At 44.3% G+C, this 26,006-nt stretch overlaps 1 protein-coding gene across 1 annotated transcript in view; it reads left to right on the top strand.

The window, feature by feature from the left end:
• Window positions 1-4,134: 4,134 nt before the first annotated feature.
• Window positions 4,135-26,006, top strand: part of LOC146347371 (cadherin-6) — a 221,026-nt gene continuing 199,154 nt past the window's right edge. The window contains exon 1 of the mRNA XM_084850553.1: window positions 4,135-4,878. The gene's annotated coding sequence lies outside the window, so the exon portion shown is untranslated. The remainder of the gene's footprint in view (window positions 4,879-26,006) is intronic.

The raw sequence follows: 26,006 nt of genomic DNA, 5'->3' as shown, positions 1-26,006 counted from the left end.
CCCTTCAATGCATTTACTTGGAACCTCCCCCTCCCATTGACTTCACTGACTGCTTCTTCTCTCTTTTGCTCACCAGACTGATGGGCTTTTTTCCTCCCAGGGTGGATGAGGGAGTCTCCCTTCTTGGCCACCAAGGAGAAAGGCTTGACAGGGTTTCAATGGGTATTAAAAGTGCCTTTTCTCCTCCCCTGAATCATGCAGAGCTTGGAATGGTCATTTTTAATAGTTTCCTTTTTGGTTGTGAGTTCTTTTAGATAAGGCAGTCATGCTGAGGTGGTTTTTCATAGTACTCCCTCCCACCTAGCCAGCCACTATCTCTTCTCCCAGCCCACCTTGCAGGGTTATTGGGAAGCCGGAATAAGGGGGAAGAGCAACAAGAGCACGGGGTTGGGGAGAAAGCCAGCCACTGACTCTTGTCCTAGCCCACCTTGCAACAAATGGGTTTTACCTATTGTTGATCTAAAATTACGTTTCTGTTAACTTATTCCTCCTTCCCTCCCACTACTATTGTAACTTTTGGTGGAGGGATGTCTTCATACAACCTATGAAGATATCACGTAGAAGATTAAAAAAAATCTTTTGGGATTAAACACATAGGGATGCATCCAGACTAAGCTAGTTTCATTTAGGTCTCATTGAAATCAATGTGATAATTTAGTGACTGAAGTCCCCTTGATTTCAGTGGGAACTCAGGGCAACCCATGTAGTCTGGATCCAGCTCATAGTGCATAATAGGAACTAAGAAAATATGCTCTAAAGCCAGTTCAAATCTCATCTCTGCCAAATGTCATCTCTGCCTTAGGCCACCACCTCTACATGTTAACCCCATGTGCAAAATGGGACTAATTTTACTTACCTACCTTATAATGTTGTTTTAAGGATTAAGGAATTGTTGCAATAATCCATGAAAAGCATTTTGAACCCACTAAGGCAGAAATCCTAAACATGCTTACTAGAGAGTAAGCCCCACTGAATACAGTGGGACTTATTTCCAAGTAAACATGTATAGGATTGCACTGTAAAGCACCATATAAATGCTAAGTACCATCACTAACTCTGAAAAGCAATATGTTGTTTTCACCTCTGTTGTTAGTCAAAGTACAACAATACTAAAAGGAGTTATTGTATTATGAAAAGGAGCTGGTCTGGTGTACTGGTTGGAGTGTTAGGCTAGGATTGGAGAGATCTGGGTTCAAATCTCCATTTGGCCATGAAGCTCACTGGGCAGTCACTGTCTCAGCTTAACCTATCTCACAGGGCTCTTAATGAACATAACATGGGAGATCCTGTCCTGAGCTCTTTGGAAAAAAAAAAGTGATATGAACATCATAAATAAATAAAATAATGTTCTAAATAATGTGTTTATTTATAAAATGATTTCTGCTCCCATCTTTGGCTCTCAAAAGTATAAGCCACTCCCACAGTGGCTTATACCCATAAAAAGAAATAAGTAGAAATTGACAAGAGACTATAAAAGCAGAAACAAAGAAACTGAGTCACTAAAGTCAATTCAAACAGCTGAGAGAGCTTCAAACCACACCAGATGCCTGGCAAACAAATTTACCCACAAAGCTACAACAGAAGGGGCCAACATAACCTCTCTAGGGATGGTGCTCTACAGTCAGGGTGCCTCAACTGAAAAGGCCCTGTCTCACATGACAGCATTCCAGCTGAGCTATTTAAGATCCTAAGAGACGATGCTGTTAAAGTGCTGCACTCAATATGCCAACAAATTTGGAACACTCAACAGTGGCCACAAGACTGAAAAAGGTCCGTTTACATTCCAATTCCAAAGAAGGGCAATGCCAAACAGTGTTCAAACTACTGTACAATTGCGCTCATTTCACATGCCAGCAAGGTTATGCTCAAAATCCTACAAGCTAGGCTTCAGCAGTATGTGAACCGAGAACTACCAGAAGTACAAGCTGGGTTTCGAAGAGGCAGAGGAACTAGAGATCAAATCGCCAACATTTGCTGGATCATGGAGAAAGCAAGAGAATTCCAGAAAAATGTCTATTTCTGCTTCATTGACTACGCTAAAGCCTTTGATGGTGTGGATCACAACAAACTGTGGCAAATTCTTAAAGAGATGGGAGTACTAGACCACCTTACCTGTCTCCTCAGAAACCTGTACGAGGGTCAAGAAGCAAGAGTAAGAACCGGACATGGAAAAACCGATTGGTTCAAAATTGGGAAAGCAGTACGACAAGGCTGTATATTGTCGCCCTGCTAATTTAACTTATATGCAGAGTACATCATGAGAAACGCCGGGTTGGATGAATCACAGGTCGGAATTAAGATTGCCGGGAGAATTATCAACAACCTCAGATATGCAGACGATACCACCCTAATGGCAGAAAGCGAAGAGGATCTCAAGAGACTCTTGTTGAGGGTGAAAGAGAAGAGTGCAAAAGCTGGTTGGAAACTCACCATTAAAAAAACTAAGATCCTGGCATCTGGCCCCATCACTTCCTGGCATATAGAAAGGGAAGAAATGGAAGCAGTAACAGATTTTATTTTCTTGGGCTCCAAGATCACTGCAGACGGTGACTGTAGCGTAGCCATGAAGTTAAAAAATGCTTTCTCCTTGGGAGGAAAGCTGTGGCAAACCTAGACAGCATAGTAAGAAGCAGAGACATCACCTTGCCAACAAAGGTTCGTATAATCAAAGCTATGGTTTTCCCAGTAGCAACGTATGGCTGTGAGAGCTGGACTATAAGGAAGGCTGTGCGCCGAAGAATCGATGCTTTTGAACTGTGGTGCTGGAGAAGACTCTTACGAGTCCCCTGGACTGCAAGGAGGTCAAATCAGTCCATCCTAAAGGAAATCAACCCTGAGTGCTCATTGGAAGGACTAGGGATGTCAGAGAATTCCGCCACGGATCTCGGTGAGGCCGAATGCCAGTGCATTTGGCCCCCTGAAATCTGTGGCGGAACGGCCTCCCCCCCCTGCGGCTCCCCCCCGGGACGAGACTTACCTGGGGTGGATGTTCCGGGCAGCGGCGGCTCTGGCAGCGGCGGCGGCGGCTGATCTTCCGACTGGCTGCCGCTGCTGCCATTTGCAGTCTTGTCGTTTGTTTTGGGTTTTTTTTACAGAGACCTGATAGGCTACGTAAAGACGTACGTAGCCTATCACATCCTGGTTAAAAAAAAAAACGCGAACGCAAATGGCGGTGGCTACAGCTGCCGCCATTTGCATACGTGTTTTTTTGTTACCCAGAGCCCTCTGCGGCTGGAAATCCAGCTGCGGATGGCCCTGGCCTGGGCCTGGCCAGCTGCTCTGCGGAGCCGCCGTGGAGCACAGCTGGCCATCAAGGATTCCGGGGGGGAGGAACGGATCGCCTCCCCCCCGTCGAGGATTCCGGGGGGAGGGACAGAACACCTCCCCCCCCATGAACATAATCCATGGAAAGGTAAGTGACTGTCGTACATCCCTAGGAAGGACAGATACTGAAGCTGAAGCTCAAATATTTTGGCCACCTAACGCGAAGAGAAAACTCCCTGGAAAAGACCCTGATGCTGGGAAAGATTGAAGGCAAAAGGAGAAGGGGACAGCAGAGGAGGAGATGGCTAGATAGCATCACCGATGCAATGAATCTGAACTTGAGCACACTCCGGGAGAGAGCGGAGGACAGGAAGGCCTGGCGTGCTATGGTCCATGGGGTCACGAAGGGTCGGACACGACTGAACGACTGAACAACAACACATCCCAGCCAGTTGTACTGCTGATGGCAACAGGATGTTGAGCAAGACCTCAAATGACGAGTGCAGTGGTGGATGGGCAGGTTTATGTGGGAGGAGGTGGTCATTCAAATATCCTCTTAGGGCCTTATTGGTAATAATCAGGATCTTGAATTCACTGTGGAAATGAACTGGAAGCTAGCACAAAGCGAACGAAATCAGACTAGTGCGACATATTATGGGTAATAATTTCAAAAACTCTTCCAAAGTAATTACTCTTCCAAAATAATTACAAAAACTCTTCCAAAGTTTAAACTGGGGCATTGGGGGATGGTGGAAGTGGCGGTTGGAGAATGAAGAGACGGCAGAAATGTCATTCCAGGTGAAGCATCCCCACCGTAGAGTCACGCCCGAGGCACGAAGTTCCACACGCGCGCTCTTTGGCTTGTATTGTGTAGCAAACGACCGGATCAGAAGCAGCAGCAGCAGCAGCAGCGGAGGGCATGCTTGAGAGAGAGACTTCAAAAAGAAGAGCCCGTCTTTCTCTGTCGCACAACGAGGCGGAGAGGAAAGGAGCCGCGGGGGGGGGGGTCTTCCGCAAAGCCCTCCCGCTCGTACCTCCCACCACATTCACTTGCAAATCGCCGGATGCCTGGAAGAGGCGCTTTTTCTTTCCGCCAGCCCTTAACCTCTCCGTACTGAGCAGCGGCTCTAGAGACACAGCGGTCAGAGGAGCAGCGGCAGAAACGGCAGCAATACAGTGTCTGTGTGTGAGAGAGAGGAAGGAAGGGAGAGAGAGAGAGAGAGAGGAGGAAGAAGAAGAGAGAGGAGGAGGAGGAGGAGGAAGCAGGAATATATATCTATTCCCCCCCGCGCGCGCGCGCACACACATTCGCACCCTTTCCTTTCCCTCTGTTAATGAAGAGCGCTGAATGGAGCCCCGGTCAACCAGGGAGCCCCTTCGGCTTTGCTTCCCAGCTATCGCCAGAGTTTGAAAGTGATGCTGGGCGAGAGAGAGACTGAGCCCCAGTTCAATGCAAGTAGCTCCAACAGCAGCAGCAGCGGAGGAGGAGGAAGAGGAGGAGGAGGAAGGCAGACGGAGAAGCGGCACCGTTGCTACCAACGCTGGCCGCTGTTTCTCTCTGCGCGGCTGAGCCCCTTGACTCATCTTTCTTCTTCTTGCCTTCTCTTCTCAACGGTAAGGGGACGAGGCTTTGCGCTTCTTTCCAGCGGGCCGGGGACGCTGCCGTGCAAGCCAGCCAGCAGAGGCGCCCCTTTTATTTGCCTTCGGTTTCTTAGATTGCTTGGTTTGTTTGTCTTTCTGACCACCACTACCCCCAGCCTTCATCCCGCAGCCCGTTCCTCCGTCCCCCCTCTTTGGTCTGCTGTAAATGCTAATGAAACCCTCTTATTTGCCAAAGTTGGCAGGTCCGTTACTATGGGAGCGCCATAGTAGTGTGGCAGCACATGGGCAGCTATGCGCTCTTTTCGGATGGAGACGGGTGGTGTGCTTTTTTCTTTTCTTTTTGGCGCATGGGATGGGATGCCAACTGGGTGCTAGCGATGTGCTTGTTAGCAGCATATTTGCTGTCATCTGAAGTAAAGAGAGAGACCTAATATTTATACCACTAGCAAACCCTTAGAAACCCTGAAACCTACATCCCCTCATACGCACACATCCCTTATTGGAAAGCATATTAGAATGAGATTTTTTAACACCTTTCTCTTTGGATCTGATATTGATCTTATTAGGCAGAAGGAAACCCATGCTGATCTAGTGAAGGTGCGCAGTTGAAATTAGGTCTTTCCTTGAGAAAAAGTCAGGGAGAGCAGAAGGAGTTGAGATGCCAGTGAAGCCGGTAAAATGTGTAAGCCTTTGCACATTAAAGGAGAGGTGGTATGTAAGTGAATAAATTGGGTACTGAAGTTGCGCAGTTATAGAAAATTCAGTCTTAAGCTGAAACATCTCTCTTGGGAAAACTATATGTACTGAAAGATATTGTATGCATGCATATCGTGTGTGTGTGTGTGTGTGTGTGTGCGCGCGCGTGCGTGCATATATACATCCACTCATAAACATTCAGCATGCACACATAATGTTTTAATTCAAAGGTTGGAGTCTGGAGATATGCAAATAGCACAGAGGTCAGTGGACTGGAACAAGGTCTTGACAGTGCTGCAATAAAATCCATATTTTATGGAGAGTTAAATGCACCACTTTGTAAGTGCAACTGGATGTTCATCTAAGGTAACTCCTGATGATGATATTCAGGGATCAAGAGGTTTAATGGCTACAATTCCACTCCACCCAGTAGCACTTCTGCTACCTTTAGCCAGAAATGGACCAGGAGATGCCTCTTTATGGCACCTATGATTTAAAGTTTTCTTCTCACAAGATCTGAATGAGGGATGGGCTTGTCAACCTCATTCCTTCCTTGAGGAGCAAAAGACTTTACATGAGACTGATGTCATTCTCTTGTGAATAGCATATACTTAACAGAAACAGACAGACAGACAGATGATAGATAGATATTGTGTAATGATCCCTCCGTAGATGAAATGTCCGCATGGGTGCCTAATACAAGAGACATATGCAGTTCTTGCTTACTGCTTTGAAACTTGTGAGCAAAACCATATACTCGCAGTTATACACAGACGTGTGTGCGAACTTACATGAGAAGGGACATGCCTAATATTGATGGCAGGACTACATTAGTGATACTCCCACCATTCAGTGTTTATGGCATGCAGGACTGCTATTGCCGTTCCCTCTTTTTCATAGGGCCATAGCAGACAATATGTTCTGGGGGGAAATTGGGCTGGAATGGCCATCCTTATGTTTGCCATATATGTGTGTGTGTGTGCCTGTGTATGTGCATATTCTTATTCTTCCAGTCAAGACAAAGGCTTGTTTCATGGGATGTTCAGTTCCTGCCAGAAACTGTTTGCATGGAACTTTAAGTTCCATACATTTGATTACCAGCCCTTCCCAACAGATTGTGAAGATCAGTATCCCTGTTTTTGTTTTTTGTTTTTGTTTGTTTTGTTCTCTTTTTTAAAAGGAGGTGACCTAGGCAATAACTTTCCGTTGGGAAGAAGGGCAGGAAATCCGCTGATGAGTCTGGTGGGATGAGATCAAACAGATTCCTTCACCTCCCTGATATATAAATACAGATTGCCATCCGGCTGCCACTGTGAGAGGGACCTAATTAAACAGGCTCCTTTAAGCAGATCATAACGGCAGGACTTGAGTCGCTTCTCTACGGTATGATCAGACAGGCTTGTGCACTTCTCTGCTTCCTGGCTTTTGATTGCACCAAGCATACTCTGGCTCAAATTTCAAGAGATTTGTGACCGCAAGTAACTGGTTTCTCAGAAATAACAAGTTAGAGGCATGCCCAGATGGACACACACACACAAATGTCTTAAAAGCAAGTAGAAATGATTCAATCTAACCGTAGCTCCCTGCAATTATCCTCTGCAGCCATTTGGGGCTCTTGGAAGCTGGTCTCCCCTCTAGGGACTTGCTAGTTCCTCCTTAAAGTAGTTTTCGCACCAGTTTCCCACTATCACATATCTCAAGGCTAGTAATAAAAGATTACATCTATGACCGAACCTTTTTTTTAAAAGGATGTTGAAATCACATCATTCTCCATTAGAAATATGCCTCTCTCAAGATTTGCCTCCTCACTCTTATGTCAGGTCTCCTGTGAAAGCAGTCACCTGCCATTCAGTTCCTTCCCTGCACCCCCAGCCACAATGAAAAGCAAGGTTAACATTTTCCAGCCATTGATACCCGAGCTTTCTGTACTGGGGAACCAATATCGAGGGGGGAAATTCTCTGTCTCTCATTCACCTGAACATGAGTTGCCTACTTTTAAAAACTTGATGGAAGTTTTTTGAATAGACAAGTTCTGTTATCTGGACTGTCAGTCCATTCTCATGACTCATGGCTCCTGAGACATGAACCGTCCCTCTTTGCAGCCTGCTTTTTTCCTATGTTTTGAGTGGAGACTGCAATAAAGATATTTTTCGCCTAGCTGACGTAGAATCTAAAATGTGCTGTGATTTGAAAAGTTCTCACTTGGATCATGAAGTCCTAGCCTGTGTCCAATTTGATAAATGGAATGCTTTTATAAATGGAGTACTTGTACAGTTATTAAATTAAATATTGTGATCCATCTTTTGTTGGAATTTCTCTCTCTTGTTTGCTGCTTTGATAACGGTCTGACATTGGGTCTTGGTTTTATTTTAATGCTGCCTCCTGATGTTAAAGCGTATTATGATGACAACATTGTTTCTGGATCTCAGATTAAATTGTGGGCTATTAACAAAACTGAACAATTCTGACTTCATATGGCATCATGTTAACACCACTGCAAAAGCCAGCTTAACATCAGGACTTGTGACATCACATTGGCATAGCTTCATCCCAAACTCTTACCTGCCATTTTCCAGTATGTATGGGGGTATAAATCACATTGGTGCTATACAGTAATGGCATTGGGCCTAGCTATGGATTCCTATTGTATGATGGCTGGGATTCTTTTATTGATCTACATGGTACAAGAGGGAAGTGCCCAATGGACACAGGTGAAGGTGTACAGCTAGGGTACAATCATAACGTTTATGAATGTATCCAGGCTATGGCTTCAGTTTTTTAATGTATGTTTGCACCTCACATGAATTGTTTACTCTTTGACTCATGAAATAATATGAAAATAAAGCAGACTTTCCTTATCATCTTGTGGCTACTGTTAGTTACAGATGTTCTCCTTTCTTGCTTACATTCCAAGAAAGCTGTTGTGCCCCTTTTGGTGTGTCTAAAGGATTTTAGTTTGAATCATCATTCGGAGATTTTGTAAAAACTTTAAATCCAACCCACTGAATGAGCTATTCTATGTGCTAGTAAATCAATAGTTACTGTTGACTTGGTGTAGGAGCTGACTTGCACTTAATAAACATTGGTTCTCAACTTTTACATTTGTGCTTTTTTGTGGGGCCAGGAAAGAAATCTGGTATAAGCATGTTTCATTGGATGACTTCGCATCTTTCTCTGAAAAAGTGGGTCCGCTCTGGAAGGACAGAGCAGTGACTTAACCTGGAATGTGTGGTTCTTTCAAGAAAACTTTTTTTACTCGGCTGCTGTCTAATTCTTTTACCTAAGAAAATGGCACAAGAAGATTATCAGTGCCTTTTCAACCCTCCTCCCACTTTGAATAATGAACCATACATGCAAAGTATCCAAATCATAGTTTGAATAAGGAGACTGGAGAGAAATGTATCAGTCCTATTGTATTCTATGGAAAATAATATTTGATTTTTTTTAAAAAAAAAAACCTTTTAAAATATAGCAGTTCATCAAGGTATCAGTCCCTTTGATTTTTTTTTAAAAATTCCCCCGTTATTGTAATAGAACTAAAGATTGGACTGCAAACTTAGAGCTCGATCCTTGTGTCTCAGTCATTTGTTCTCGACACACACTTCCTACGTGTACTTGTGCAAATTATTTAGCATAATTTCCCTCAAAAGCATTAGAAATGGTTCCCCCTCATCCTGCCCTACAGAAGTTCATTCTGCAGAGACAGCATTTTTTGTGGTTGAATGTTGTAATGTCATGCATATTCTTGTAGGACAGCATATTTCATGAGGCCTAATTTATTTTAATTAACTTCAGGAATATTGGCCACTTTTGATTTTTTTTTTTTTTTTGCTTTAAGAGAAAGGGAAGCACTGTCTAGCCAAATGTAAGACAACTTAAGCCCCATTGCTTTCATTGTGAAAATCATAGGGACTTAACAGTGATTTAAATTCACCTGGATTGTGCCCTGCTGCTAGTCCTCATGCTTGTGGCACAACGCCATTAACTTGCGGCTGCATTAACATGTGACTACCCACAAGCCAATTTAAAATCACATCTAATTGTCACAGGGTTCCTTTTTTTATTTAACAAAGAAAATAAAAAGTGAAATCAGAATGCCTGTGTGTAGACAGACAATTTTGGATAGTGCAGCACTGAAGTCATACTGGAGGCTGATAAACATCCACATTCAGCATATTAATTCCACCTACTTCTCAGGCACATTCTTGACAGATACTCACTCTTCAGGAACAGTGTCTTGCTGCAGACAATAGCAACATTCACATAGCATCCTGTGGAATGAAACTTATGCATGGGGGTTGCCAGATGTTCCTTATTTTAATGGGCTTTCCTTATCCCATAGCATCACCACTCCCAAACATAATGAAAATATCCCTGAATTCAGGGGCATCTCTACACCAGCCTAAAAGCCTGCATTTAAAATGGGGCTTTCTTCTTCTGTTTTAAATGCAGGATCATAATGACTCCCCTTTTCACGTGCTTCTCCCCCCCCCACTTCTCCCTGTATCTGAGTTTTCCATTATCTTTCATTGATCTCGCTCCTCTTCTTCCCCCTTTAACTCTTTTGACGGAGGAAACTGAAGCAGAAAACAGGGTAATTGATAGCTCATTATTTGCGATCTATTTAAAAACAGAACAAAGGGCATTTAGTGCAGGAGACGCTTTGAATGATCACGGCGTCATGTAAAGAGCCTGCAAAATTCCGTGAAGGAGCTATCTTAATCGCAGGATAAAAGCTCAGTGTGAAGGAGCCCCAGAACTCTGAAGCGCAGCTCGTTAGTACCCCACAAATAGCACTGCTACCTTTTAAACTGACAAATTAAGGACATCCCAGACCCTTGCTTCATCAGTGGGGTACAACCAAATAGGACAGCAAAAGGACACCTGTTATGGCTGCAGTAGCTAGCTAGTCACATAATTTCAGGGTGCAATCGTATGCATGTTTAGACAGAAAAACGTCCTACAACTCCCAGCATCCTCCAGCCAGCCATGTTGTTGTTGTTTTTTGTCTAAACATTCTGTCTTAACACCATTCGTTGTTAAATGTGGAATTGGAAGACTAGTCACTAATGCCTGTTGATCACTGTGGCTCTTTATTTTTCTATACAGCAATTTCAACCATTCAGAAATTATTTTCCCATACTGCAATTTCAGTTTTCACTAAGTGGGTATGACAATTCTACAAAACGACCCGTCCTTATTTAGTTTTAGGACTTTGGTGTGTGTGTGTGTGTGTGTGTGTGTGGAGGAGGGGTGGGTGGGAAGGACTATCTGATTAAAGAAAACTTGAGTCGAGAAATTACATTTGCCTAGGAATGAAATCAATCATTTCGAAGGAGATCGTAAGAGTTGTTTTTTAAACAATGTATTTGTGCGTTGCAGCAGCTACCATCTTAGAAGAGGCGTGCCTTCCTGCAGCCTTCCTCAACCTGGTATGCTCCATGTTTTGGACTACAACTCCCATCAGCCACAGCCAAGATGGCCAGTGGTCAGGAATGCTGAGACTTGTAGCTGAAAACATCTGGAGGGCACCAGATTAGGAAAGGCTACCCTCCCTTATGAGATGGTGCCTGCGTTCTGTGATGTTTATAAGTATTGTTATTAAAGATGGATATTTTTTTAAAAAACTTGTCTGATTAATCAGGGACGGCTTTTAAGTCAAATATGTTTATAATTGACTAATCGTCTGATTAATTGACTAAATATAAAAGCCATTCTTTTTGTTTTTTAGTAGAATGCATACATGCACTTGCTGCCCCCTGAAGCCTTCTACCCTGTAAAATATATAGGACACAATTCAGCCAAAGTTAACAGTGTGTGTTTTTGGTCCCATGGATTTCAATGGGAGGCGTAAGCACATGTGTACATCACTCCCATTGAAATCACTGGGAGCTGAAAATAGCTTTGGTTCCGCTGCAGCCATATTTTTGAAAGGAAAGGCATTGATAAGCATTGATAAGCATTGATTTGGGACACAAATTTATTTTCATAAATATATGTATATGGTCAAACTCAGTTTATCATTAAGACCTGCCTTGCTTTACCTGAGATGTGTACAGTCCATATAAATTATGAAGAAATAGTACAGTTCATATAAATTATGAAGAGATAGAAACCTTCATAAGGACACATGGCTGCCCTAATCACCTTTGTCTGGTTGGTTGTTGTCTTGACCTTTCTAAGCAGTGGGTATTAAAAGTCCTGTCCCTCCGTCAAGGCAAATAGTTTAATGCAGATGGCCTTCAGTACATCCTGGAATCTTCCTACACCACCATTTCTTCTTCTTTCCAAGAAGGTTTCCCTTTGTAATAATTTATTCTGCCTGAAGAAATATTTTCCCTTTCTCTTTCTGTTGTTTCTTGGGCATGCAGGAGTTGGAAGGAAAGGAACATCGAAAACACTACACATTTTTATGACATCGTTGGCTTCCCCTCACACCCTTGTCACAACTTGCCTTCTTTTAACCAGTCCCCAATCTCTCCTTTGTCACAACGGTGCTCCCCTCTATGAAACATGGAATACGACTTTAAAGATATATTTGAGTGGTATCGTACCTGGACCTCCCTGAGTTTTCAGTGGGTCATTAGACTAAGTCGCCTGCTTCTTTCTACGGAAAAGTTGGCTGTAGACAGGTCCCCCACCCCCTGCAATTGCTGAAGGCTGATATGATAATCAGGGGTGGTGAACCTCGCCAAGCTCCATTTTAAAGAAGCTCTCAGGGGTGGGTGGGGCCAAAGGTGAAGGGGGTGGGGCAGAAGGCAAAAGGAGTGGAGTCAAAAATAGGGAAAAAAATGCCAGTATATTGAAGCTTTAGGAGAGACATTTCAACCTTTTAGAATGGGAAAAACTGCAGAAAAGTTGAGAAAACACTAAGCGATTGGTCGTGAGGAGAGTGGGGCCATCTGGGGAACCTCGGAGGGCTAGATTTTAATCCCTGGGCCTGAGGTTCCCCACCACTGAGATGGAGGCATGGTGGTCCATGCTATGTAGTGCACATCCCATTATTGTTTCAGTCTTTTCACAGGTCTTACAGTGTTTAGCGATTGCAGCGAGAACTGGAAACGACAAGTTCACATATGAACTTCCCAGTTTGAAAATCCCTGAGCCATTACAAGCTGAGCCACACACCCTCCAGGTTTCAGCTCAACTCATGATCACTAGTGCAACAAGCTAGATCACTAGTGCAACAAGTTGGTATGTTTGTGAAAGGGTGGGAAATGAGGGAAGAAACAAGAAGCAAAGACTACTGTTGAAAGCCCAGAGTTCATCCTATATTCTTGTAGTTCCTGTCTACAATACCTGTTGTGATAGCTGTCAGAATACCTTAAGATTTCTCTCTGCTGCACCTGCACTACAAATGAGTACTCTGGGAACTGTAGAACATAAGAACATATGAAGAGCCGTGCTAGATCAGACCAAGGGTCCATCTAGTCCAGCATTCTGTTCACACAGTGGCCGACCAGCTGTTGACTACGAACCCACAAACAGGACATGAGTGCAACAGCACCCTCCCACCCATGTTCCCCAGCTGTGTAATAAGATTACTGCCTCTGGTACTGGAGGTAGCACATAGCCATCAGGACTAGTAGCCACTGACAGCCTTCTCCTCCAATCATTTATCTAACCCCTTTTAAAGCCATCCAAACTGGTGGCCATCACTACAACTTCAGGTAGTGAATTCCATACTTTAACTGTGAGTGAAGAAGTATTTCCTTTTATCTGTCTTGAATCTCTCACCCATCAGCTTCATAGGATAACCCCAGGTTCTAGTAGTTGAGAAAGGGAGAAAAATGACTCCTTATCTACATTATCCACACCATGAATAATTTCATACACCTCTATCATGTCTCGCCTTTTTTCCAAGCTTAACAAGCCCAGCTCTTGCAACCGTCTCTCATAGGGGAGATGCTCCAGCTCCCTGATCATTTTAGTTGCCCCTTTCTGCACTTTATCCAGCTCTACAATGACTGCAACAGCACATTGTAGTTTTTTAATCCACCTAAGGAATTCTTTCTTGACGCTCTTGTTAATGTCAGTGTGGTGCAGTGGTTAAGAGTGTTGGACTGGGACTTAGGAGATCCATATTCGAGTCCCCGCTCAGCCGTGAAACTCACTCAATGACTTTGGGCCAGTCACTCATTGACTTTTGGTCTAATCTACCTCACAGGGAAGTTGTGAGGTTAAATGGAAAGGAGGAGGGGTCCCCAACATGGTGTCCGCAGGCACCCACAAAGCATGTTTATTTTTTTTTAAACTTTTTTTAATAAACATGCATTTGTATATATGCATAGTGATGAATACATATGAAATGCCTACAACTTTCTAGCAATTAAACATAGGCTTCAACAACAGACAACCAAATATCCAAATAAGTATCCATTTGAAGGTGGCATCTATATGCCACCCGTTCAAATACTGAAAGCACTGTAAGGTCCTCAATCCATTGCATTACAGGAGGTGAGCGTTTATCCTTCCAATGTTGTAATATCAGTCTTTTAGTCAAAAGGGTGTGGAGAATTCCTTTATGATCACCATTTATTAATTTCCATGAAGCAAGGAAATAATTTAAAAAATCATGTACATCAATGAATACTAGACTGTTCCAGCACAAAATTTATCTGTATAATAACCTCCTCCCCAAAAGAAGCAACTATTAGACTTTGCCAAAACATACAAGAGACGACTCTACACATGGACATCACCAGATGGTCAATATCGAAATCACATTGATTATGTCCTTTGCAGCCAAAGATGGAGAAGCTCTATACAGTCAGTAAAAACAAGACCTGGAGCTGACTGTGGCTCAGATCATGAGCTGCTTCTTGCAAAATTTCGGCTTAAATTGAAGAACGTAGGGAAAACCACTAAACCATTCAGGTATGACCTAAATCATATCCCTGATGAATACACAGTGGAGGTGAGGAATAGATTTCAGGGATTAGACCTGATAGACAGAGTGCCTGAGGAACTATGGACGGAGGTCTGTAACATTGTTCAGGAGGCAGCAACGAAATCCATCCCAAAGAAAAAGAAATGCAAGAAAGCCAAGTGGCTGTCTGATGAGGCTTTACAAGTAGCTGAGGAAAGAAGGGAAGCGAAAAGCAAGGGAGAAAGGGGAAGATATATCCAACTGAATGCAGAGTTCCAGAGAATAGCAAGGAGTGACAAGAAGGCCTTCTTCAATGAACAATGCAAAGAAATCAAGGAAAACAACAGAATGGGAAAGACTAGAGATCTCTTCAAGAAAATCGGAGATCTCAAGGGAACGTTTTGTGCAAAGACTGGCATGATAAAGGACAAAGAAGGCAGGGACCTAACAGAAGCAGATGAGATTAAGAAGAGGTGGCAAGAATACACAGAAGAACTATACAGGAAAGATCTGAATGTCCCTGATAGCCATGATAGTGCGGTCATTGAACTTGAGCCGGACATCCTAGAAAGTGAAGTCAAGTGGGCCTTAGGAAGCATTACTAACAACAAAGCCAGTGGAGATGATAGTATTCCAGCTGAGCTATTTAAAATCCTAAAAGATGATGCTGTTAAAGTGCTGCATTCAATATGCCAACAAATTTGGAACACTCAACAATGGCCGCAAGACTGGAAAAGGTCAGTTTACATTCCAATTCCAAAGAAGGGCAACGCCAAAGAGTGTTCAAACTACCGCACAATTGCGCTCATTTCACATGCCAGCAAGGTGATGCTCAAAATCCTACAAGCTAGGCTTCAGCACTATGCGAACCAAGAACTACCGGAAGTACAAGCTGGGTTTCGAAGAGGCAGAGGAACTAGAGATCAAATCGCCAACATTCGCTGCATCATGGAGAAAGCAAGAGAATTCCAGAAAAACGTCTATTTCTGCTTCATTGACTACGCTAAAGCCTTTGATTGTGTGGATCACAACAAACTGTGGCAAATTCTGAAAGTGATGGGAGTACCAGACCACCTTACCTGTCTCCTGAGAAACCTGTACGAGGGTCAAGAAGCAACAGTAAGAACCAGACAAGGAACAACCGATTGGTTCAAAATTGGGAAAGGAGTACGACAAGGCTGCATATTGTCACCCTGCTTATTTAACTTATATGCAGACTACATCATGAGAAATGCCGGGTTGGATGAATCAGAGGTCGGAATTAAGATTGCTGGGAGAATTATCAACAACCTCAGATATGCAGACGATACCACCCTAATGGCAGAAAGCGAAGAGGATCTCAAGAGCCTCTTGTTGAGGGTGAAAGAGGAGAGTGCAAAAGCTGGTTTGAAACTCAACATTAAAAAAACGAAGATCCTGGCATCTGGCCCCATCACTTCCTGGCATATAGAAGGGGAAGAAATGGAAGCAGTGACAGATTTTACTTTCTTGGGCTCCAAGATCACCGCAGACGGTGACTGTAGCCATGAAATTAAAAGACACTTGCTCCTTGGGAGGAAAGCTATGGCCAACCTAGACAGCATAGTAAGAAGCAGAGACATCAACTTGCCGACAAAGGTCCGTCTAATCAAAGCTATGGTTTTCCCAGTAGTAATGTATGGCTGTGAGAGCTGGACTATAAGGAAGGCTGAGCGCCGAAGAATTGATGCTTTGGAACTGTGGTGCTGGAGAAGACTCTTACGAGTCCCCTGGACTGCAAGGAGGTCAAATCAGTCCATACTAAAGGAAATCAACCCTGAGTGCTCATTGGAAGGACAGATACTGAAGCTGAAGCTCAAATATTTTGGCCACCTAATGCGAAGAGAAAGCTCTCTGGAAAAGACCCTGATGCTGGGAAAGACTGAAGGCAAAAGGAGAAGGGGACAGCAGAGGATGAGATGGCTAGATAGCATCACCGATGCAATGAATATGAACTTGAGCACACTCCGGGAGAGAGCGCAGGACAGGAAGGCCTGGCGTGCTATGGTCCATGGGGTCACGAAGAGTCGGACACGACTGAACGACAACAACAATGTTTAATAGAAGCATTAGCTGCATTGCGCCACCAGCAATTAGCCAAATTAGGCAATCTTATTAAACAGCCATTGTGTTGTCAAATAGACACGAAACAGAAGGTTTTACTAAAAAAGACGCAGCCTAAGATCCATAGACATGAAAGGTCGATGCCAAAGCAGCGATCCACTAATTAGGCATTTTGTTGAGAAACCGCAGCAGTTTCTCAAATTCCCAAATGTGCTCACAGGTCCAGAAAGGTTGTAAGCCACCTTTCCTTGGAGGGAAGAAAAAGGCAGGACATAAATATAATAATAAATAAATGCTTTATTTTTACTCAAATCCCCAGGAAGATACCTCAGGAAGAGCAACAAAAAACCCCCACAATTCCCATCAGCAATGGAGGCACTGCATACGCTCAGAAGCCTTCATTGCAGACAAGGAACCTAGGAACTTGGGATATGTCCTCGTCTTCCCCCAGTCTTTTCTCCTGCCACTTTCCTTTATCTTTCCTACTCCTTCCCACACTTTCCCAAACTCACCAAGTTTGAAGAAGGGAAAAGGAAGCAACAGCATTCTAGGGAAGCCTAGCAGTGGTGGAGGAGTTCCCCTGGCTTGGCTTTACTGAAGTTAGGAAAACTCTAACTTTTCTCTAAAAGTTCTCCAAGAAAGCTCAGAAGGACTGAGCCAGTTATGAATCAAGGTGGGAAATTTCACCCATAACTGGTAGTCTTTCCAATCCCTGCCAAGGAGCTTTGACCTAAGACAATACATCAAGAGAACTGAATGGGTACCCAGTGGAAAATGAGAGAACCTTTGTTAAAACTATGGCCTGACTCCAGCTGTTGATAACTTCACTGAGATGCTACCCTAAACACCAATGTGAAAAATCAAGGATAATAACAATAATAACACTGCATTGGCTGTGTCATGCGCACAACCCAGCTACCCCCCATCCCCAAACACTCAAAGTATAGACATCTTCCATCTCTTCAAGTTCTGAACCATGCCAACCTTGCTATATTTCAAAACTATCCATTTAATAATGCCATTGCTTTGGAAATATGGGGAGACATCTCATGGATTAATTAGGCTGCCTTTCTATGTATTATACAGAAATATTTAAGTATAGTCAGAATGTGACCATTAGATTTCATTTGCAATATTACCTATGCAGTGTACGTCTTCCAAGGGTTCCTGTGTGGCACACTTGTGCACACAGATGCCCACAATGTCCAACTTTGTGAAGAGAACCGTTTATGAATGAGCTACCATTGCACCTGTTTGGATACCTTAAATTTCTCTCCGCTAAACAAATTCCTTCATCTCCTTGCAACATTTACAGCTGCCTGAAAGATAATAAGTAGAGAATCTGTTCAGCATTTCCAATTGTTTTGATTCAACTGCAGAGCCAAATCAGCTCAGAGAAGGATCAGTGCAGTGGAGAGAAACTGCAGATTACTAGAGGAATGTGCTTCCAAATGTCAGAGGAACCCAATTTTCATAGTTCAGAGGAACCTTACCTATTACAGTCCTTCACACCATATCCTATTCTGTTTGGAGGGTCCTTCAACACCAAGGAGCAGCTCTTATGGGAGCCAGTGTGGTGTAATAGTTAAAAGTGTTGGACTGGGACTTGGGACGTCCAGGTTCTTGCCCACACTTAACCATGAAGCTCACTGGGTGACTTTGGGCCAGTCCCTGAATCTCAGCCTAATCTATCTCACAGTGCTGTTGTGAGGATAAAACAGAAAGGGGAAGGACTATGTAAGCCACATTGGGTTCCTTGCAAGACAGGGAAAAAGGTGGCCTATAAATGTAATAATAAATAATATATGGGTGCCATTTTTGAGTGCAATTTTTTTGTAGAAAGGTGGGGTACAAATAAATAAATCAATGGAGGGGTTGGGCTTACATGGGCTGGAGGAGATCAGCAAAAATCAGCTGGCCAGGTTGCACAAGTGGAACTGCTTTCTGCTAAGGTAAAGCCACCACTGGATACAACAGATTCACCTGTAAAAGCACATCTAGAATGTTCATTCTGTCAAGACAAAGCCACCATTAGATATAAGCCCATGTTCATTTGGTTTTTCCTATTTGTGAAAGACTGAGAGAGGCCTAACTTCTCAACTGTGCCTATACTCAGTTAACAGAATCTGAAACCACAGATCCTATCAAGGCTGGCCTCAGATATTTTGCTGCAAATCAATGGTGCCCCACAACAAAATGAAGGCACATAGTACTCAGGGGTTCCTATGTTATTTTGAGACCTGGGGCAGAAAAACCCACAAACACCGTTCTCCATCCCTGGCAGCAGAAATGCAATTACAGTAAATTAAATAGATAACTATTTGCTGCTCTTTCACAACATCCATAATCAGCTGCTTGAGGCAGTCAACTCACTGCCTAATTGTAGGGCCGTCCCTGAATGAACACAATCATTTGCGGATGACATTCTGCTTTAGTACACAGTGTAAAACCCCACTAAGGTGGGTTGGAAAGGGCAACTCTAGGATACAAGTCTACTTTGATTCATATACACACACAAAGGCAAGGTTTTGCACTTGGCAATTCCAATCACACCCTGTTTGGCATTAAAGCTAAGTTGCTGGTGGTTAAGTTCCACGAGTCATGCTCTGATCTCAAGGTGATGTGAGCTGGGATTCAAAGATGATCGCTCTGCACTACAGAGCAGCAATACTGAAAGGTGACGAATATTCTGCATTTGCTTAGATCTTCAAAAGAATCAACTCATCTTCCCATTACTTCACAGTGTCTTCTTTGAGGGGATGAGGAAGGCAATTTGCTCTATTTGAATCATGTTTACTTGGAAGTAGGACCCATTGAATGTGCAATTCTAAGCACCTTTACTAGGGAATAAATCACACTGAAGTCAGTGTGACTTACTTTTGAGTAGATACATATAGGATTAAGTCTGTAATTATCTATTCACTTAACATATGAAGCACTATGCTGGATTAGGCTGAAGGCCTTTTCATACAAGACCAGATTCTATCGTATCATTTCCAGTCCCTTCTGTCTGAAAGGGGTGTTTTTAATCCATAAGTAGTAGTGTAGTTATAGTCAGACTTGTAGTCATACATAGACACATTGAAACAGTCTACATACGATGGGGGCAGGGGTCAGTGATGGGAATTATTTGGTAATGATAGGGATGTCAGAGAATTCTGCCATGGACTCCAGTGAGGCTGGATTCCTTAGAATCCGGCTCCCGGGATCCATGGCGGAACGGCCTCCCCACCGCCACTCCACGGAATCCCCCTGGGACAGAGCTTACCTGGCGGCAGATGTGGCAGTGGCTCCGGTGGCGGCGGATGCGGCGGCTCCGGCTGGTCTCCCAGCCGCTGCCAGGTTGCTACGGCTGCCATTTACATGGCTTCCTTTTGCCATGATAGGCTTCATATTTCACAATTTCTTCCATAAAAAAGCAGGTACAGCATAGAGTTTCAGACAAAGTTTGTTCATTCCATTTCTTTGTATTCTACAACACTGGCAGAGGAGAGACCAAGTGTACGTACTCTCAGCAATGGAGGAGAACGGGGTGGGCAAGAGGGAAGAGCAGGAAACCATACTGTAGGCTATAGAGATCCTAAGGCTAGCTGTGGTCCAAACTACCATGACCTAACTGCAACACTGCCCCCTTCCTGTAACTTGCAGATGGGGTTGCAATATTCCCAGCAGTCAGATCTCCACTTCCTCTGAAGAATTCTTCTGCACTTCAGTACCATATATGCTTACTCAAGGTAAGCTGCCTAGGATTGCAAGTTTACCTACTTGAGTTAGTAGCTAAATCGCAATCTGGAATTAGTAGCTCAGGCTGAAATTTTGTACACACTTACCTAGGAATAAGTCTCATTCAGCTCACCGAGGCTTACTTCTGAGTAAGTGTATAGAATTGCACTGTAAATTACTGCAATCCACTTCTTGATGTTAATTGGTCGATTCAGCCCATAGAGCAAGGGTGGGCAACTTGTGGCCCTCCAGATGTTTTGGCCTACAATTCCCAGTAGCCCTCACCATTGGCTAGGCTGCCTTGGGCTGCTGGGGGCTGTAGGCCAAAAATCTGGAGTGCCACACATTGCCCACTCCTATAGCATCTGTAATATGCAGAAATTCAGAGTAGGAAAGATTTTGACACGCGAGGCTTACTTGCCTGACTTGAACTGTGAGTTGGCTGCTGAAGTGAGGAAGGGAATTTTCGCTGTTGATCAATTCTAATCCTAGCTGAGCTCTTGCAAACCTTAGCTGATTGTAATTAACTTGCAAAGAGATTTGCTTTGACGCCATTGCTCAGCTCTCTTGCAAAGCTTATCTTGCTCTTGCTGGCAACAGCATCCCAGTGAAGAAATAACACTTTGTGCAATACTTCCAATTATTAATCGGGTCCAGGCAAACTATAGGGCTGTAGATCATGGTTAACAAGTGGTAGGGATGTGGATTGGTCTTACTCCATCAGTACTGGCTACTTCTTAAGGAGGTTTCAGGAAAGAAAGTTGAGATGAGGTGTGGCAATCATTTTCATTTAACATTAGAAAGTGTGGACAAGGAAGAGAGGAAGCCATTGATGGAAGATGATCACTACAGTAAGGATAGAAAGCAATGGAGTCAGCAGATGTGAACTAGACTCTCCAGCATGGTGCCTGTACGTGGCAGTGGTGCCCACAGACACCTCTCTTGGTGCCTCCAAAACTCACCTCTCCTGTTTTTTATTTCTTAAGATTTTATTTTAACTAGGAAGATCAGCTGGCATGTGGCAAAGTGCTGCCGTCCAGCACCATCTTTATTTGGGTTCAAAAGTGTGGTTTTGAAGCTCAGAAACTACATCTCTTTGTACTTGGGCAAGTTCTTCTATAGCCTCACCTGTTCGCCTTTTGTTAGTCTCACCAGTTTCGCTTCTAGGAAATGAGTGTTTTGAGACCGGCCATGCCCACCCTGCCTGGCAGCCATTTTATGAATGGGCAAGGCATCTCCATGGCAGTCATTTTGTGAGTGCACCCATGCCATTTTCTCAAATTTCAAATGTGCCCACTGACCCAAAAAGGTTGGAGACCCGTTATAGTGAACTGGTCACAGGAAAATGTTATTTGTGAAGTATTCTTCCTTAGAGGCTGTTTGAGGGAAGAGGGAATTAATGCACTGAGGATGATTTGCGAGTACAATCCTATGCATGACTGTCTGTGAGCAAGTCCCATTGAACTCACATGTAGGATCGGAATATAAATCCAGTTACGTAATTAGAGTGGAGCTATAAGGAACACCTCCCTCAGGCACAACCTGGACACACGTGCCACATGGATTTCAAAATGGCATGCATCAATATTATTATGTTAAATGCTTTCTTTTCAGTTTGGAATAATTAGACACAGTTTCAATGAAGTGACAGTACAGAAAAGCTTGTTGGGAGGCTTAAAAGGGCAGCAGTCCAAGTAGGGAGGCACACGTATTGTTGGTGAGGAAAGAAGACAATTAGAAATACAGCTGTCATTGGTTACTGCTTTTTGGACAACAGATCATTTTCTATACCACAGCTTCTGAGCTGGCTTATTATCAAGCAGCAAATGGCAGGAGAAGTCTATCTGCACTATGAGGTCTTGGCACTTATACACAAGTTATACAACCATGCTTGACAGCCCAGATGTTACCTTTTGCTCCCAAAAGAGGTATATCTAAAATCCATATATCCAAGAAGCAGGCCTTTAAAACTTTCTGAAGAAGTCCTTCTCTCTACCTTTCCAAAAAATCTATTTGCCCCCCCACACACACACACACACGCCCCCCAAAATGGGAAATGCAGCCCTGCCCATTTGACAGTAAGCATTTTGAAGTGTTGGCGTCACAACATGAGATACGCTGACTAGTTTACATACAGTATCATTCATTAAACTCCTCTAGGTGTAGAACATTGATTGCAAGTTCTTAAGATTTGCCAGGCCTGCAAGCGTAGGAACCAAATGCAATAAAGGTTGCAGCAGACCACTCTAGCCAATCCCTTGAAAGGTATCTCTTTACCTCATTTTGCATCAAATGCCCTACCTCCACGTCCCGCTTGCCTGACGGGCGGGTGAGGAGACGTCGCGGGCTGCCTTTGGGCAGCTCCTTGGCGTCACTCAAAAGGGGAGGGGCCGGAGAGGCTTTTAGGATCCGCGCCCCTGCCAAGCAGTCTGTTGCTCACGTGGCTGCTAGGCGTGCAACACGTGCTTCACAGCCTCTGGAAGGAGAGGCTGCACCTGCGACGGCCCGCTCGGCGGCGCGTCCTTTCTCTCCTCCTGACCGGTCGGGGTTGCGGCGCGGCGGCGGCTAGCCTTGACCCGACCCAGCGGCGGAGGCAAATGCAATAAAGGTTGCAGTAGACCACTCTAGTCAATCCCTTGAAAGGTATCTCTTCACCTGTTCTTTCTGGGCCTTTCTCATTTTGCCTCAAAGCAGCCTCTCCTTTCCTCTGCCCAGGGGAATACATTTCCAGCTGTGTTGTGTTGCTCTCCTCTAATACTTGTCATTGCATACCACTTCCTTTTCTCTAGTGCTTAATTTGTCAAAGAGCTAGAGAGATGCTGGGGCTCAACCTTGCCTGGTAGCCACAGGCTCAGAAGCCCTTGTCTGCTATATCCCACTTCACCTTTTTGTTGGAGTGAGAGCCTGGTTCTATGTTGAGCTTGCCATGTCTCCTAAGCCCATTGATTTCAATGTGCCTAGCCTTGCATAAGATCAGTTGTCTGAGGCCACAGTGCATGTTTGATTAACATTTCACAAGTGAAAGCACAATTTTACAAATAATTGTCATCTCCTGTTGCGATGCTGTTCAGTGTGCTGTTCTCTGATAAGAAAGGAAAACACTTCCTTTGGTTTCTGGAAAAGTTCCCTATTAAGTCAAAAGCTGCATTAGAAGGTGCTTTCACTTCAATTAGTGGTGATCGTGATGAGACACCCCATGACTCCCAGATATTCCTCCTCGATGACGGCAAACCAACTGTGAGCACGCACTACCTAACCCTAGCTCAGCATCTGGTGCATCACTGAAAGCCACACCAATGTTGTTGTTGCAATTACTGGACGTGGTGCTTTATGGAGGAATATAAAAAAAGAGGGGTACATCCCTACTTACAGTCTACATTTCAGCAATGGGGGAGACCACAAGGAAAGGGAGAGGTAAGGGTAACAAGGGACACATGTGAGCAAATGCAATTATATGCACTTGAACTATTTATTTAGGGTGCATTCGTATGCATGTTTAGACAGAAAAAGAGCCCTACAACTCCCAGCATTCCCCAGCAAGCATGACTGGCTGGGGAATGCTGGGAATTGTAGGACTTTGTTCTGTCTTAACATCCATAGGATTGCATCCTTAGGGTCGTGCTTTTCGATATAATGATCCTCAGGGTGGCTTTCAGTGGGTTGCAGTAATGCGCACACACACACAGGCTGATAGATGGGACACCTCTTAATCCCATCTCTTTTGAACGCACTTGCTGCATTCACCATCCCGTATATGTGTAACACTTGGAAGCCAAGGATTGGCAGTCTGGGCTGATGCACCTCTGGTATGCTTGCTGATGCTGCACATGCATAAACCAGCACACTTGGTAAGCATATTTAAATGAGGCAGGGCTGCATAGAATATTTATACCAGTAGGTGCTTTATCTGTGGCCCATGTCACATATGAATTGGGCCTTGGTTTCACTTCAGGATGATTGGTGCAGTGGCTGTACACACTGATTTTTTTTTAATGGCCCTGTGCATTAGCTGTCCATTCCAAAGGCACACATCCCTCTGCCCCCAAATCCCCTGAAAGGATCACTGTTTGACCAGAGTTGGCATCACTGCTATACTATAGTTAGTACCAAGTGTAAAAAGATATGTATAACAAGCGTTCTTCAAAAATACACTGTGTTTTGGGCAGGGTGGGTGGGTATGGGTTTTTTTTGGTGGCGGGGAACTGCAGTTTACCCTTAAGTGGATTGTCAACCGTAGTCATAAAGTTGTCTTTGGCTGGCATTGTCAGGCAGCAGCCCAAGGCAGTTCTCCGTGGCCATCTCCGTACTACCTCTGTCTGTCCACCTGAGCCTCCCCCTCTCTGACCCTACGAGCACTGGCAAAAGCAAAGAAAGGGACAGCAGCCTCCACTTGCCTTCCTTCTCCTTCTAGGCCAGGTGCAGAATCTCAAGACCAGAGTCCCAATTCAGCTTCCTGGGGCTCCCTAGATGGCCATGCCGCCTTCTGCTGGCTCCATCACTTTTCCCCTTATTGCCGATTGTTTGGCAGTTCCCTGGCCTTTGTGCAGTTCCCCCCCCCCATTCTAAAAGGTTGAAACGCCTCACCTATGGTGTAGTTACTGGCAGTTAAGAGCTTTAAGCTAAAATATGCTGGCAGACTCATCTGAAATGAAATTCCGCCCTTGTTATCTGTGTATCTGTGTGTGTGTGTGTGGGGGGGGTGTACTTGTGGGTTAGTTCTTGTTTTGAACCTTGGCAGCTCCTGTAGAGTTGGGAGCTTCTGCTAAGTTCTGCAGTCCTGTCACTGTGTGTGATAAATAAAGGACAGTTGTGTTTGAGGCCTGCTGAGTCTTATGGTCATTCCCTCTGTACAACAATTTGTGGCGATGAGGATGGGATACTGAGAGCTATACAGGCAGCAAGGACTGTGAATCCAATGCATACAGCTAACTGGTAAGCAGTCAGCTAGATCCACTTAAGAATTTAGCGGAAGCTCCATGAACTGCTGCGACGCCCTCTGCAGGAGCTGCCAAGGTTCAAAACAATGACTATAACAATGAAACAATGTCAATAACAGGACCTCCTCCCCCCCCAAATACATAACAGCCCTCGAGCTGAAAGAGGCTCAACACCCCTGTTCTAGGCAGTGATGTGGATTGGGCCCTGAGAGAGAGGGAAGCGAACTGGACAGCAGTGACAGTAGCAAGGCGGAGTGGGCCTACTCAGGGCAGTTTGTCCAAGTGCTCCACAATAGCTAGAGCCGGCACTGCCTAGTAGGTTCCATATGCTGTAACCTCTCCCTACTGCATTCACTTTATGCACACACATTAGAGTTCCTCCCCCTCCCTTCCTCCCCCTCCCCAGTGACTGGTTGTAATTTCATCAGCCTGGTTACCATGAGGTCACTGTCTGTGTGCTGGTGGTTGTCCCAAGTATGTAGAGTTAAAGCACAACCTGCACCCTGATTTCCTTGATGATCTATTACATTGAACTTTCACCGAAGGCACTTAATACTCAACAGGCATTATTTATCATGACAGCTCCTTCATTGTTGACAATTCAGGGAAGCGTGTACGTTGCAGTGCATTTAAATTTAACTGGACAGCTTGGGAGTATTCAGATTTAACAACAAGGCACACTTCATCTGTGCCTTCCTTGCTCATCTCATTCAGTATTTTGGCTGCATGGGGTTGTTGTTTTTCCTTCCCTCCCCAGCTACCTGCAAAGGCTTTCGACATCCCCTGTTGAGTCACACTCACAACATAAATGGGCTACTTAATCTATGGTGCCA

Source organism: Heloderma suspectum, chromosome 4 (assembly GCF_057233095.1).
Source record: "Heloderma suspectum isolate Gila_16-S chromosome 4, 16-S_ref, whole genome shotgun sequence".
NCBI classification, from domain to species: domain Eukaryota; kingdom Metazoa; phylum Chordata; class Lepidosauria; order Squamata; family Helodermatidae; genus Heloderma; species Heloderma suspectum.
The sequence above is the reverse complement of the archived record's forward strand: the minus strand, read 5'-3'. Positions and strand labels throughout refer to the sequence as shown.